Here is a 13,759-nt window from a genome sequence, read left to right as displayed (position 1 = left end):
TTTCTATATTTCTAATGACCGCATTCAACATGCCCCAATACCTGGAAGGCTTAATTTGTACAACTACTTGACCACAGTCACACACATTGTAATTGCCATTATTCTGTTTTGAACTCGTGTGCCTTGTAAGTTGCTTGTGTTTAAGTCAGATTTCCCTACTCCAAACAATGGATGTGAAATAATGTCGGATACTGTCTGGGATTAGAATTGTGATTTTGATTAAACTTCTGTGAGGCGGGTGCTCTGCATCGAAGCAGGGTTGAGGTGCACACCAGTACTTTAGCAGGCTAGGAGAAGCATATGCTGAACTTGTCTAAATATAGGACCTTGTTTTTCAAAATGCTTTTATTGTGGGTTTCCAGTATAGCCTACTTTAGCTTCACCTATCGTTCTCTTCTATGTGCTGTAGGACCTCATCTGGCTTCATCAGTGTTTTTTTAATTACATTTGCCAGTGGCCACTATATGCCTAATGGTCAGCATACAACAGTTTCTTTAACTTTTAAACCCACTAACCTATTGGTGCATATGGCTGTGACCATGATTTGTATCTGTCGCTAACATTAATTTGCCCTATGAAAGTTATTTTTGGTACTCTAGCACACTGAGGACTTTTATGACCTTTGAGCGACTGGTGAATTTAGATTAAAAAAGACAAATAAAGAGCCATAACTGGAGGATTAACCAACAATTCATAAGACATGTAGGTGTTGTGTAGCAAGAGTCTAGTGTCCTAGAGAAATTGCTGGTTACTATTGCAGGGGTTGAAATTAGGATTTCTTGACCAGGAACAAATTTCAGCCCCCTTGTTTCGGGCATCACCAATTAGGCAGTAGCTAGTGGATAGAATACAGCAAATGTAAACTTTGCGTAAGACCAAATTCTAAATGTTTGTCCATTTATACATTATCAAATAAGTTTGTCCATGATTTTCTTTTATACACATGCCCAAACCTACCCTGTTAATATTACAAAACCGTGTTTGTATTGCACCACTTGGTTTCGATGTATTCAGGCTCTCCTTGGCTATAACCGGGAGCTAAAAAGCTCCTAGCTCCTGGTAATTTCGAACCCTGTTATTCTTTTTTATTTTATTTTATTTAAATGGATTTACATCTTTGATGTCCCCAATGTCATATTAACATGCAGTCACATAGTCACAAAGCTGTTTTCTTCAAATCATATGTGCCTTTTCTAAGTCACTGCAGATAGGGGAGAATAGCTACTTCAGCAGATTCCAGGTCTGTATTTATGAGGTTTCGTTAGTAATATCCTAAAACACAACTTGGGAACATTGGGGGTCATTATGACATTGGTGGTAGCCGTGCCTGTGGTACAGGCACGGCTGCTGCCGGTGTCATTTTGTTTCCGGCGCCCGCAAATGGGCAATTACCGGGTCATTACGGCCCTGCCGGACCCGTTAATTGCCCATTTGCGGTCACTGGAAAAAAGATACTCCCCATTCCCAGTCGGCCCCATAGGGCTGAATGGGAATGGGCAGCTCGGATGCACTGGCACTGTTAATGACGGTGCCGGTGCATCCGAAATGCTGTGCTTGCAGGTGCTGCTCTGCGGGTGCCTTGGCGGGCAGAAAGGCACCCGCGATCACAACTCGTAGCTTGCTGGTTCGGGATCTACGGTACCGGCAAGCTTACTGGTACTGTAGTTACCGGACTGCTAAACTTATAATGAGGCCCATTGTGTTTTAAGGGGTTTACTATTTAATAAAGTAAAAGTGCACTTAAAAGACGGAACTGAAAACTATTTGCAAAGGTTTACACGCTTTGTAAATTCGGTAAACCAAATGTTTACTAATGAGAATTTCAGGTGTACACTAGGTTTACAAAGGTTTACAAATACGTTTTCTTGGTAAATGAAATGTTCATTTGTGCATGAAACATTAAGTGTACATTGGGTTTAGAAAGTATTCATGATTTGTAAACTATGGCAAACTTAGGGTTTACAAAGTATTCATGATGTGTAAACCATGGCAAACTTAGGGTTTACAAAGTATTCATGATTTGTAACCTATGGCAAACTTAGGGTTTACAAATCGCTGGAACATAAAGTCCAAATGGACTTGCATAACTACATTGGTTTACTTATGTGTAAACGCAATGTAAACCAAAGGTTTACAGAAAAGGTTTCAAACACTCGTAATCCTTTGTAAACGTATAGTTTGCATAGGTTTGCATGCAGTTTACCAAATTTGTAAACCATGATTTTCATGCAGTGTTAAATCTTTCTTTGGCACAAGGACGTACGTTGAATAGATACCCTTGTTCAACTGGTTTGCTGGGACTATTTCTATGGCAGCAGGGTCTTTACTTCTTCTAGTAGTATGAGATTTTATTTTTGGCGTCATTTTTCAGTGTCTTGATGGATGGCTGAGTGGTTTCTGCAGATGTTCTGTGCAGTACCCTCCTGCAGTGCTTAATTTGTAAAAAATTAAATGCCAGATCCCAGAAACTCTTGGTCCCGTAATGCCGGCCCCAGTGCCGGTGGGCACCACCCGCAGTGCGGGCGGCCCGGGCCTGCTCAGTGCTTGATTGGCCCACCACCAGCTGATCACACCGCTGCTGCTGCTCCAGGTCACATATTAGGATTCGGAGTGTGCAGGTAACCTAGAAACAGTCACAAAGAAAGAAGAAGAGGACCCAAATTTAGGATCCTCCCATCCCCTGCAAACTTTCTACATGCGCCCCAAGGGCGGTCAAACGTATTTGTATTCAAAAATCATACAAATTTTAAATCGCAAATTGATTAAACAGAGAGTTATGCAATAAACAATCTCTTGAAAAACAATGATTTATTGCATCAAGGAGGAGAAACACATTATATAAACAGTAGTGCTCAATGTATATTGGCCGACGGGTTTCAAGGATTCCCTCTTCTTCAGAAAGGGCCTAATTGGACTGTTGGTTTAAATCAAAAGAAAGAAAAGAGTGAGACAAGTGGATGAAAGTTCCAACCCAATTTGAACACAGTCATGGATATACAAGTCAGATATAGAGAGGTTGATCCATGATTCAAAAAACGTTAACATTCAAACATTTACATCGGACAGTGGGGTGAGTATTCTAATCAACCCAGTTCACAACATTAGACTAATTAACAGCTTTAGAAACAGTCACAAACCAGGAGTGATATCTTATAGTTACTAAATAGCTGCTGGGTCACACAGGAGTTCAAATAAAAAACTGTTTTAATGTATACATATTAAAACAAAATTACATCATGAATATACACAACACAGAATCCATAAAAGTGACAACACAACAGTTCACTTAATAATCTTGAAAAAACAACATCTAAATTGCAAACTATACAAATCTATTTTAAAATGGTGACACACGTCTAATCAATTTAGACTCAATATTTTAACATCGCAGGGTCTGAAAAATAATATCGGATCCGTTTGAGATATATATACCCGGTGCAGTGTCAGTTATTATCTACAACTCGTCATGATAGCATTCCCATGACGTGTGCTATTTTTCTTGATATATTTTGCAGCCAGGCGGAGGACAGGACAGCACGTATATTTGTAAACAGGTGCTAACTGGTGGTCCCTCTTTTTGTAAAGAAGAACATGTCAGGATTCACCAGGTCTTTTCAAATTTGATGGGCCCAGAAGCCTGTGATTAGATAAAGCAATGCGTCTCTCTCCCTCTCTCCCTCTCTGTCTGTCTCTCTCTCGCTTGCTCTCCCTGATTCTCCCTCTCTCTGTATCTTCTCATCTCTCTTTCTGTCTCTCTACCCCACCTCTGCTATAGATCTCTCTCACCTCTCTCTCTTTTTGTCTCTCTTCTTTCTTGCCACCTCTCTCTCCCTCTCATTCTCTGCCTATTTCTCTTTCTGTCTTTCTTCCCCCTTCTCTCTCTTTTATCTATCTCTCTTGCTGCCTATCTTTTTCTGTCTCTCACTGTATCTCTCTTTCTGTCCCTCTCTCTTGGTATGTGTCTCCCCCTTTCTTATCTCTCTCGCCACTCCACTCTCTCGCTCTTTTTATCGATCCCTCTATCTTTGTGTTGTCCGTTTTACTCTCCCCCTCTCCCCCTTTCTCTTGTTCTCCCTCTTACTTTCTAATTCTATGGTATCTATTTATCTATCTTTCTATCTAAATTTCTGCTCATTTTCTGTCCTTCCTTCTAGATGTCAAGTCTATTGCACCCTCCTTTTCTTCGTGTCACCATGCCCTCTGTGCCCACCCACTATCTCTACATCTATTTCTCACAAATTGATCACGTTCACAAAAACTCATATTCCTGATAACTGCACGTTGCATGCCAGCTGGCCTGTGATACTTTTTTATGCAGACACGCACAGCTGTGTAAGGATGGTAGTCCTTCAGTCATGGTAGATGCACTATGAGGGGAAAGACCGCTGCCCCCAAACACAGGGCAGGGGGTGAACATTAGCACACATCGGGTCTCTCATGCTTTCTGGTAACGTTGCAGGCAGCACACGTGGCCCATGGGCACGTGTCATGTGTCCTTACACTGCCCACCACCAGGGATAGTTCGTCTGCCTCGAGATAACAGGGGCTGAAGTTGGGAGACTGAGAATCAGACAACATTCGAACATGCACGCACACAGACTGCACCCGTCTGCGTTTTAAGTCACGACATCCACAAGAAGCTCGGCCGACACAAAACGCTACAAATGCAGCACCCAAAAATAACGCTGCCCTACAATGTGCAAATGCCATGCCCATTTTAGGTGGTATTTGTATGTCTGTGCAAGAGGGTAACGGGGGAGGGCAGCCTCACCCCTCCTCCTTCTGCATGGAAAGATGAACGTTCTTCTCATGCCTGTTTCTTGGTCGTTGGGGCGGGGGGGGGATGTTGCGGCACATGTGGCAGAGGCTAGGCTGAGGAGGCACGCTGCACCAGTAACACTTTCTACAAGGGCGCAGAATAACTGCTCGCCTTTGCACGCCCCGCTGTCTATAGACCTCCTGCTTCGTTCAGCGACTCTTAAACGACTCCATCCCCAGTCCACGTTTACTCACGCACAGTGGCAGACCTGCACACAACCACAAACACACTTTCCTTGGGGAGGGGGACTTGGTAAATATTTATGGACGCCTGGATGGTGATCATTTCAAGAAGCTGGTCGCTTTCAAGGTTTGGATGTGCGGTTTGCACATTTTTAGATTTCATAGTGCTCTGCACACGTCAGAAAGTACTTTTTTGCCAATCTGCGGGAGTCGGCCCGGGGCTGTGTACTGCCCAGTGCCCACATGTCTGGGATGTGGATGTGGTGGCGTGATGATCGATCCGATGTTCAGACTCACTTCATTAATTTCAATGTTTGTTTTTCACATAATAATTATTTACCACTCACCTTTGTTGAGACTCACTAGACAAGGTAAGCCTTGGCTTGGCCAGAGCAGAGGAGGGAGAGGATGAGTGGTGAGGTGGTGACTGAGTGACTAGTCCCGCCAGTCCCACTCAACAAGCCACCAAGAACCAGGAAAAAAAACGTAGCGTTTGGTGGCCCGCTCGAACTTGCTGCTGTGCGCCGCGGCTGCCACTCACACTGGACTGCACTGCCTGTGCGCACCAGCCAGAGCCAAGATGTGGTTTCAGACTCACTAAGTCTGTGCCAAGCCCCCCTGCCTGGCTGGTATGCACGGACAGTCACGCACGGTACAGTAACACACCACAACACGTTTAAAAAATGGATGAGACCCGTGACTGCTGTGACCTCCTCACCTGACCCTCATCTGCAGGCTGCACGCCATCAGAAGGCACTGCAGGCCAGGCAAAGGCAAGAGAAAAACAAAAAAGCATGTCACTGTGTGCTGCCACGCGCAGGCAGGGAGCAGATTTTGATAGGCAAGGAAGGAAGGCCCAAAAAATGAGTGCTAGTGCCCAAAAGTGCCGGTGTTGCCCACCGGCAAACACCAGCACAAATTAAGCACTGCCGTTCGCTGAACATAGGTGTGTTTTTTTATCTAGTAGCCATCATGTGCTGTTGTGCGAGGCTATTTTTCCTTGGTTGAGAAGGTCCTATTACCTAGGGGTTCTGCTTTCAAACGCCATTTGGAAATCGCCCAATGTTCCTCAGTCAGCTGCATTTCCAGCAGAGAGGGACTATGGTCAAATATCATGTGAGCAAGAACCTGGCACCATATAACCTTCACAGCTAGCTCCCATAACATAAGAAACCAATCTATTTGGAACGATGTGTCATGATCTTTCAAATACAGACAAGACTATCTACTTGTGGGATGCATATTCCCCCAAAAGTCGACTAGCCTGCATAGAACCTCTCCACAACCCCTGTGTTTCAATTGTACCGCTTTTTTGGACCAATATAGCAACCCCTGTAACATTCCATGTGAAAGAAGCATACATTTTCATGGGTACTTAACCAGAGGCAAACTTATCACATTGCGACGTCAGAAAGTGGTGTTCATGCAGCATTAACGTTTACACACGTAGTCCAGTGGCATATTTCAACACTTTTCATTGTTTCCTTTGTTTGACACCGTAAACTCCCTTACATTCCATGACAAGCATTTAAATGCATTCAAGGTCATCTTAATTGCAACATTTCAAAGTTGCCACAAACCATATTAGCTGTGTCTTCCCCTGGCACTTCCCTTACACTTGCGCAATCTGAATGTCACAAAGCCTAGTATGATTGTTGTTTTTGTCCTCCTTCTGTCCCCCTTTGTCTTGTCGCAACTTGAAACACTTGTGTATAGGCGCGTTATAAATGTCATATCATATAATATCATATCATATCATCATTGTACTGTGTGCTCTGCCGTTAGGTTAGTTTCAGTTCAGTCCTATGCCAGGCCCCACTTCTGCTCTGGACGCTGAGCCTGTGCAGAAATTCTATGTCTAGACGGAGCGAGCATTAAGCTTCATCTTCTCTTTTATTCTACTCTCCAGCAGTTTCAACAAATAACATACATTTTACATTTCTTTTTTTTTAAATAACCATATATATATATATATATATATATATATATATATATATATATATATTTATGAACTTCAAATCCCATCATTCCTTGTAGTTTGTTTGTTTGTTTTTATTATTTGTAAAGCGCTCCTAACCCGTAGGTAGCAGGGCGCAAGTGACAAGAGGAGTGTACAACTTAAGTTACAGAACACACAATAAATAAATCCAACTAGGTTACAATGTTCGGAACAAACATATGGACCAATGCATCATAGTTCATCATACATTATAGGAGAAAATACATAGTTTACAGGTTGTGGATAAGTCTAGTAAAGGAGAGTAGAAGATATAAGTTTATACATAGTTTACAAGAGGCGCGGCAGTGGACACATGATTAGCTGTCCTAACATTAGGTGTCATGTTCCTTGATCCAGCGGATGGCATTAGATCTGAATCGTGGGTAAGGAAGGTCTTCTCTAAGGGGTGGTGGTAAGGAGTTTCAGAATTGAGCTGCTTTAACAGGAAAGCTATTCCCTCCACGACCCAGGCGCTGGACCATGGTGCTATTAGCACCATGGTCCATGCCGGTCTCCGACATGGTGGATGGCAGAATTACCGCCCCCATCACAAGGTTGGCGGGGGCGTAATTCCCCATTCACCATTTGCCCTTCCCCATTCCCATTTTGCCCCATAGGGCATAATGGGGATGGGGAAGGCGCTAATTATGGCACCGTAAATCACGGTTGCCATAATTTGCTCCAAGGTCCCTTAGTGGGTTGGATTTTAACACCTGCAAAAAGCAGGCGTTAAAGCCTCCAACCCACTAAGGGACCTTGTAATCAGGCGCTAATGGTTTAACGGCGCCGACGCTCTTTACGTCGCCGTTAAACCATTAGCGCCAGGGTCGTAATGAGGCCCATAGTGTCTGAGACATGTGCTTTCCTCAGGGGGCTTAGGGCTGCTCTAAAAGCATTATTTTGCAGGGTTTGGATTTTATTAGTAATGTATTTGTTACTGCCTACGTAGAGCGTGTTGCAATAATCCAACTTGGATAGGATCAGTGCTCTGGCAAGCTTAATACAGTTGTTTGGTGAAAGGAATGGTTTAAATGCCCTAATGAGTTTACATGTATAAGATGTGGCGGAAGCCATGGCATTGACTTGTTTTTTGAAGGTGAGCGTAGAGGCTAAATAGAAACCTAAGGTTTTAACTTCCTTAGCTACGGTGATGATATTATTGTCAATGACAAAAGAGGAGTAGTTTTGACCTAGTTTGTTGAGGTTAGGTGCGGTGCCTACGATGAGGAGTTCTGTCTTGTCATCATTCAGGCATAGACCATGAAATGCCATCCATGCCTGGATGATGAGGTACACACGGTTTACAAAGGCCAAATCCTTGTCATAATCCCCAGTCAGCGGGATGAGGATCTGGGTATCATCAGCGTAGTTCATGTAGGTGATACCCAGGCCATCTAGATCATCGAAAAGGGGCTTTGTAAAAATGTTGTACAGGGTAGGGGAGAGGTAGAACCCTGTGGAACACCACAGGTAATGGGCATAGGGTCAGCGGCTGCTGAAGGGGAAAAAACTAGTGCAGTTGTTGAGGAAGGACTGGATCCATTCAGTTGCCCCCTGGGAGAAATGAGATGCCGACTGTAAGTGTGTGCAGAGGATCTCGTGGTTGACCAGATCAAAAGCAGCTGAGAGATCGAGAAGTAACAGAAGTGCTGTCTTGCCCTCATCTCTCAGCTCATCTATCTGAGCCTTAAGATCTATAAGTGCAGTCTCAGTCCCGTGCTGAGGTCTGAAGCTGTCGGAATAAAAAGTATATCGTGCCTCCTATTGTAATAAATATATTAATATTGGCCTATGCCAAGCTGCTCGAAAGTCACTTGCGAGATCTGTGTTGCAAGGTCCTGACCCTTAATCCATGTAGGCCGCCATTTTAGGTCAAACCGCCATTTTAGGATTTATGTGGAAAAGTCACCCTGTGACCTAAAATGGTGGACGATGTCATTGCAAAATACAACATGGCAGTCTTGACCTCTGTACATCGCTAATGTGCAATCTGCCTGCAGGCTACTTGTTGAGGTCATGAATTAAGACCTCGTCCTACATTGACCTATGTGTAAAAGGATTACTTGCGCAATGAAACCAATCCACAAGTATATATTATGATAATGTATTTACACATTAGACAAAGAACATCTGTTTTACTATATTGTATTAATGTTTAAGAAGACCTGCAATACGAAACTTAGAATACACAGTTAATGCATACGCTTATTGTTACATGTAATAAAGAACAAACCAGTTAGATGCGGTTGTTTGAGACTCGGCAACGAACCCTAGAATTGGTGATGCATAAAGTAGAATATTAACCCGAAGAGGGGTTGGCCATAGCACTCACAAAATGTATAAAAAGTGAATGCATTCTAATGTACAGTCTCTCACTGAACACACTGAACCACGCTGGAGTTCGTTGTGTTATACTGAGGGCCGATAGCTATTTGACTTTGTACTGTTTTGTAATTTTATTCGATAGGGAATAAAAGTACTTTGTATGTTCCTTTAAAACCTGTGTTTGGTGTATTTCCTTTTGGGGTACTCAGCCTCGATATTTTGTTTCTCTTTTCACAGTTGGTACCCGAATAGGGACCCTGAAGATTGATGCCGGATTGTTGAAGGTTGACACTTGCTATCGGACCGGGATCGGACGGTGTACAAAAGTAAGGGGCCCCTGGATGAGACGCAACACCTCAGCAGTGCTGCACGATGTGATCCCTGGACGACTAGCCTGTGGTCTGAGACGGCATCTTGACGAGGGTCCACTTATCGAGGCGTGCAGATTTGCCAAAATCACCATACACGAGGTAAGATTAGTTAGGTAAGATTCTTAGAAGTACCGATCGGTCCTCCTTAGGTTTGGCCAGGTGAGTCATGACCCGATTCTTAATTTAACCCTGGCAATTTGAATTTTGGCGCATTGTATCTGCAGACACAATTATTGACCAGGTAACACCAAGAATTTGAGATATGCCTGGGTAATTGTCTACCTGCTTTAGGGCATTATTCCGCAGTGATAGACAATCTTTGGAATTTAGCCGTCCGGCACCACAGGAGGGGTCGCCGTCATGTACTATGTACTGTAAGCATGGCATTGGAAGTATAGTATTTAATGATATTTGGCACAGACAAACCAGACATGCCTCCAAACTTCAGTGGCCAATCAATGGTAGTTTCGAGATCCCTCGCATTGAATATTTGGAGTCAGTATTGTTAAAGAAAAAGGCTAGACCTGCAGCATTTGATGTTTTACAGAATTGGAAAAAAGAAGCGTTACAACAGCTTAAGAGTAGAGAAAAACATGCGCGCCGTCATAAGACGGTTGCCGAAAAAGCATTATTATATGATCAGGATAAAAATATGGAAAGGGCTTTCTCACTTGGTATCCAGAAAATTTATCCTTCCAAAGATCTTCATGATTCTGATGAATTTCTTGAGAAAATATTAAACGAATGAAGGCCTGGTGCCTCTGCGCCACCTCCGTATGTCCCTCTTCCTGCTGCTGTACCTTTTCATGCTGTTATTTCTACTCTTCCTGCTCAGCCTGTTGTTCCTATTCCTTTGACTGTTGTCCTTCCACCTGCTCCTCCGCCTCTTCCTGTCGCACCAGTTATAGCTCCTCCATCAAATTTGCCTATCCCCTCTCTTCCAAGTGGTCTTGGGCCGCTTGTAATTGATCATGGTGCAGGCTTGAAGATTGTCACCCGCAGTGCTGTTCCACCAGAGAAGAAACGTGAGTTAATTGCATGGGCTAAACATTGTATGGAGAAGGATGATCAGGCTAGTGTTTTTTCCACACTTTCTAATGCGGATAATTTTCCTGAGAAAAACGTTTTTATTGAAGGTTTGGGAATTTGGTTATGTATAATGTGGGGAAGATTAAATAATACGGATGTTCCGCAAGAGTTAAGGGATCTAAATACCTTAGCACTTTCCAGAGATACTGTGGAGAAGGTAAATGAGCATGTCGAAAGGTTTTTTGAAAAGGATACGGAATGAGGATGATGAAGAGGAAAGTATGAATGTACAGAAACGGTACCTTCCGTGTCGTAAACCGATGTCGGAGGAAATGCGAATTTGTAAGAAAGATGCGATTAGATGGATCTCAGACATATTGTTACACTCACCTGATTCCCACGGGGACGTCGATCTGGACTGGTCTGGTGCCACATAGAGCCGACATGACTGACTGAACACCCCCACTTACTTCGTTTGTCGGCTCGTATGAATATCTTTCTGCAAAGGAGAAAGGGAATTAACTTCCCGTGATTTGAGCGTTAACCCACCTTCCACTCCCGTTGTCTGCCCACTGACCACTCCCGATGTTCCCTCTTATTCTCACCTGATGGTTTGGAAAGGTGAGCTCTCCATCCTGCATCGAGCGCAGGGGCGCGTAGACGACCAGTTACTTCACTGGCGTGGCGGAATTGGTGAGTTCCAGTATTGACTCTAGAATCCAATAGTTTGTAAGAGTTCAAATGTCTGATCTTCACTCTTTCCGATTCCTTGTAGGTTGCAGACTTAACCACCACGAAGAGTCCAAATGGCAGTTGGTGAGAGTGAGGTAAGTCTATGGTGGTTTTCCCCTTAGGGGCCTGGGTACGGCGATGATGCAGAGTTAACTGCGCCGACCCGAGATGAGGTGAATACCCCCCTGCGGTAAAACAGGTAAGTCTTTGTGGGGGTAGCTTGTAATGTCCAGTGGTTTCCCCTTAGGGGCCGGGGTGTGGCGGTGATGCAGAGCTAACTGCGCCGCCCCGAGATGAGGTGAGTACCCCCTTGTGGTAATTCGGTAAGTCTTTGGGGGTAGCTTGTATTGCCCTTTTGCATTCCCGTGCTCACCTGGCTTTTCTTGTCCTCTTAGATATCGGAGAGCGGTTTGGAAATGCAGAGTTTGCGATGGAGTGAGGAAAAGCTGCACTGGATGGTGAGTACAGCGCGGCGTTGCGAGGTGCGTGACGACGCGCGTGCTATGACTCCTTCTTCAAGATCGACGGCGCGATTGATCAAGAATTCAGGTAAGGTTTCAAGTTTGAACCTCTTCTCCTTCTTTCTTTTCGTTTCCAGGTGGTCCAGGACTGAAGCGGGCGTGGCTGAAGACTGGAGGCTGCTGGAGGCACGGTGAGCGTTACGCTGCAGAATGCAGAATAACGCGAAGCACGTGTGGCTGTGCGGGCGTGGTTTAAATAGCCTAGGAAGAAGTCCCAGGTAAGTATTCTTCCACAGCCCCCACCCAAGAAGAAAGTAGTCCTTTGGGTAAAATAGTCCCTCCTAAGCCCCATTTGGCTTGTGGCTTCGTGCAGCATGGTCTGCACCAGGTAAGTATGCAGCATGGTCTGCATTAGGTAGGTTTTCTGTAATGAGCCTGGCGCCCATGGTGCCAGGACTGATTTTATCCTTATGAGCCTGGCGCCATAGGCGCCAGGACTGCACCCAAACAGCCCCTAACTGGGGTTTTTGGGCATGCTCCAAATGGCATGATGCCTGCTTCCGGGGTTGCTGGGCCTGGTCTGGCTTCCCGGGGGCAGGTATCATGACAGCACTCCCCCTCAAGGCCCCTCCTAAAGTCGTTCTTCCCCTTGGCCTTGGTTTGTTAGGAAATTCTTGGTGGAACTTCTTCACTAATTGAGGTGCATGCACGTGGTCACTAGGTTCCCAAGACCTTTCCTGAGGACTGTAGCCTTTCCAGTCGATTAGATAAAAGATTTTGATCTCACTCTTTTTGAGTCCAAGATACTCTTAACCTCGAATTCGGGCTCTCCTTCTATGAGGATGGGGTCCGGAGGTTTGGTTAGTCTTGTTCCTGGTTGTACTGGCTTCAAAAGGGATACGTGAAAAACAGGATGAATCCGTATATGAGCAGGTAGGTCCAACTTGACTGCCACCGGGTTAATGATGGCCTTGATGGAATAAGGTCCTAAATACCTAGGGTTAAAGGTCCGTGTTCCCTTGAGTGGGATGTGCTTAGTGGCCAACCATACTTGGTCCCCTATCTGGTATTGCGGTGCTTCACTCCTGTGCAGATCCGCATCTTTCTTGTATTTTTCCTTAGCCTTTCGCAAATGTGCAGTTGCTTCCTTAAAGGCTTGTGTAATAACAGCGTGGAGATGGTCCACCGCAGGCATCTCCAAGTGTTGGGGCGAATCAAGGTCCGAGGTTCGAGGATGGTGTCCATAGACGGTAAAAAAAGGACTTTGTCCAGTTCCCGAGTGTTCGGAATTATTGTACGCATACTCGGCAATCCAAAGAATGTCTTTCCACGTACCCTCAGACTGATGTAGCATACAACGCAAGTACTGCTCAAGAGTCTGGTTGGTCCTCTCTGTTTGACCGTCGGTCTGAGGGTGGTGACTGGTGGAAAGCCTAACATCTATCTGCGCCAGTTGGCAACATTTTCTCCAAAAATGCGAAATGAATAGACTGCCCCGGTCCGAAATCAACACGGATGGAAAGCCATGTAGGCGAACAATGTTTTCAAGGAACTCTTTGGCCAGGACTAAAGCTGAAGGTATCCCTTTTAAAGGAATAAAGTGAGCCATTTTGGAAAAAAGGTCCACAATAGCTATAATGGTGTTAAAGCCATTGCACGGGGGTAGATCTGTGATAAAGTCTAATGACAAGGTATGCCAAGGAGTTGGTGGGATATTCAAAGGTTGTAGTAGTCCAGCGGGTCTTTTCTTTTGACTTTTATTTTGGGCGCAAATGCCACAAGACATGACAAACAATTGAATGTCTTTGCGCCAGGTGGGCCACCAGAATTGTTTCTTAACT

The 13,759-nt window shown here is 44.6% G+C and overlaps 2 long non-coding RNA genes across 2 annotated transcripts in view; one reads left to right on the top strand and one right to left on the bottom strand.

Moving 5' to 3' along the window:
• Positions 1 to 9,789, top strand: part of LOC138525809 (uncharacterized) — a 40,556-nt gene extending 30,767 nt beyond the window's left edge. The window contains exon 4 of the long non-coding RNA XR_011283436.1: positions 9,563 to 9,789. This is a non-coding gene — a long non-coding RNA (uncharacterized lncRNA). The remainder of the gene's footprint in view (positions 1 to 9,562) is intronic.
• The window catches only part of LOC138525810 (uncharacterized), a 165,948-nt gene continuing 155,039 nt past the window's right edge, over positions 2,851 to 13,759 (bottom strand). The window contains exon 3 of the long non-coding RNA XR_011283437.1: positions 2,851 to 2,914. This is a non-coding gene — a long non-coding RNA (uncharacterized lncRNA). The remainder of the gene's footprint in view (positions 2,915 to 13,759) is intronic.

This window comes from Ambystoma mexicanum, chromosome 7p (assembly GCF_040938575.1).
Source record: "Ambystoma mexicanum isolate Mex_15411 chromosome 7p, UKY_AmexF1_1, whole genome shotgun sequence".
Lineage (NCBI taxonomy): Eukaryota > Metazoa > Chordata > Amphibia > Caudata > Ambystomatidae > Ambystoma > Ambystoma mexicanum.
The sequence above is the reverse complement of the archived record's forward strand: the minus strand, read 5'-3'. Positions and strand labels throughout refer to the sequence as shown.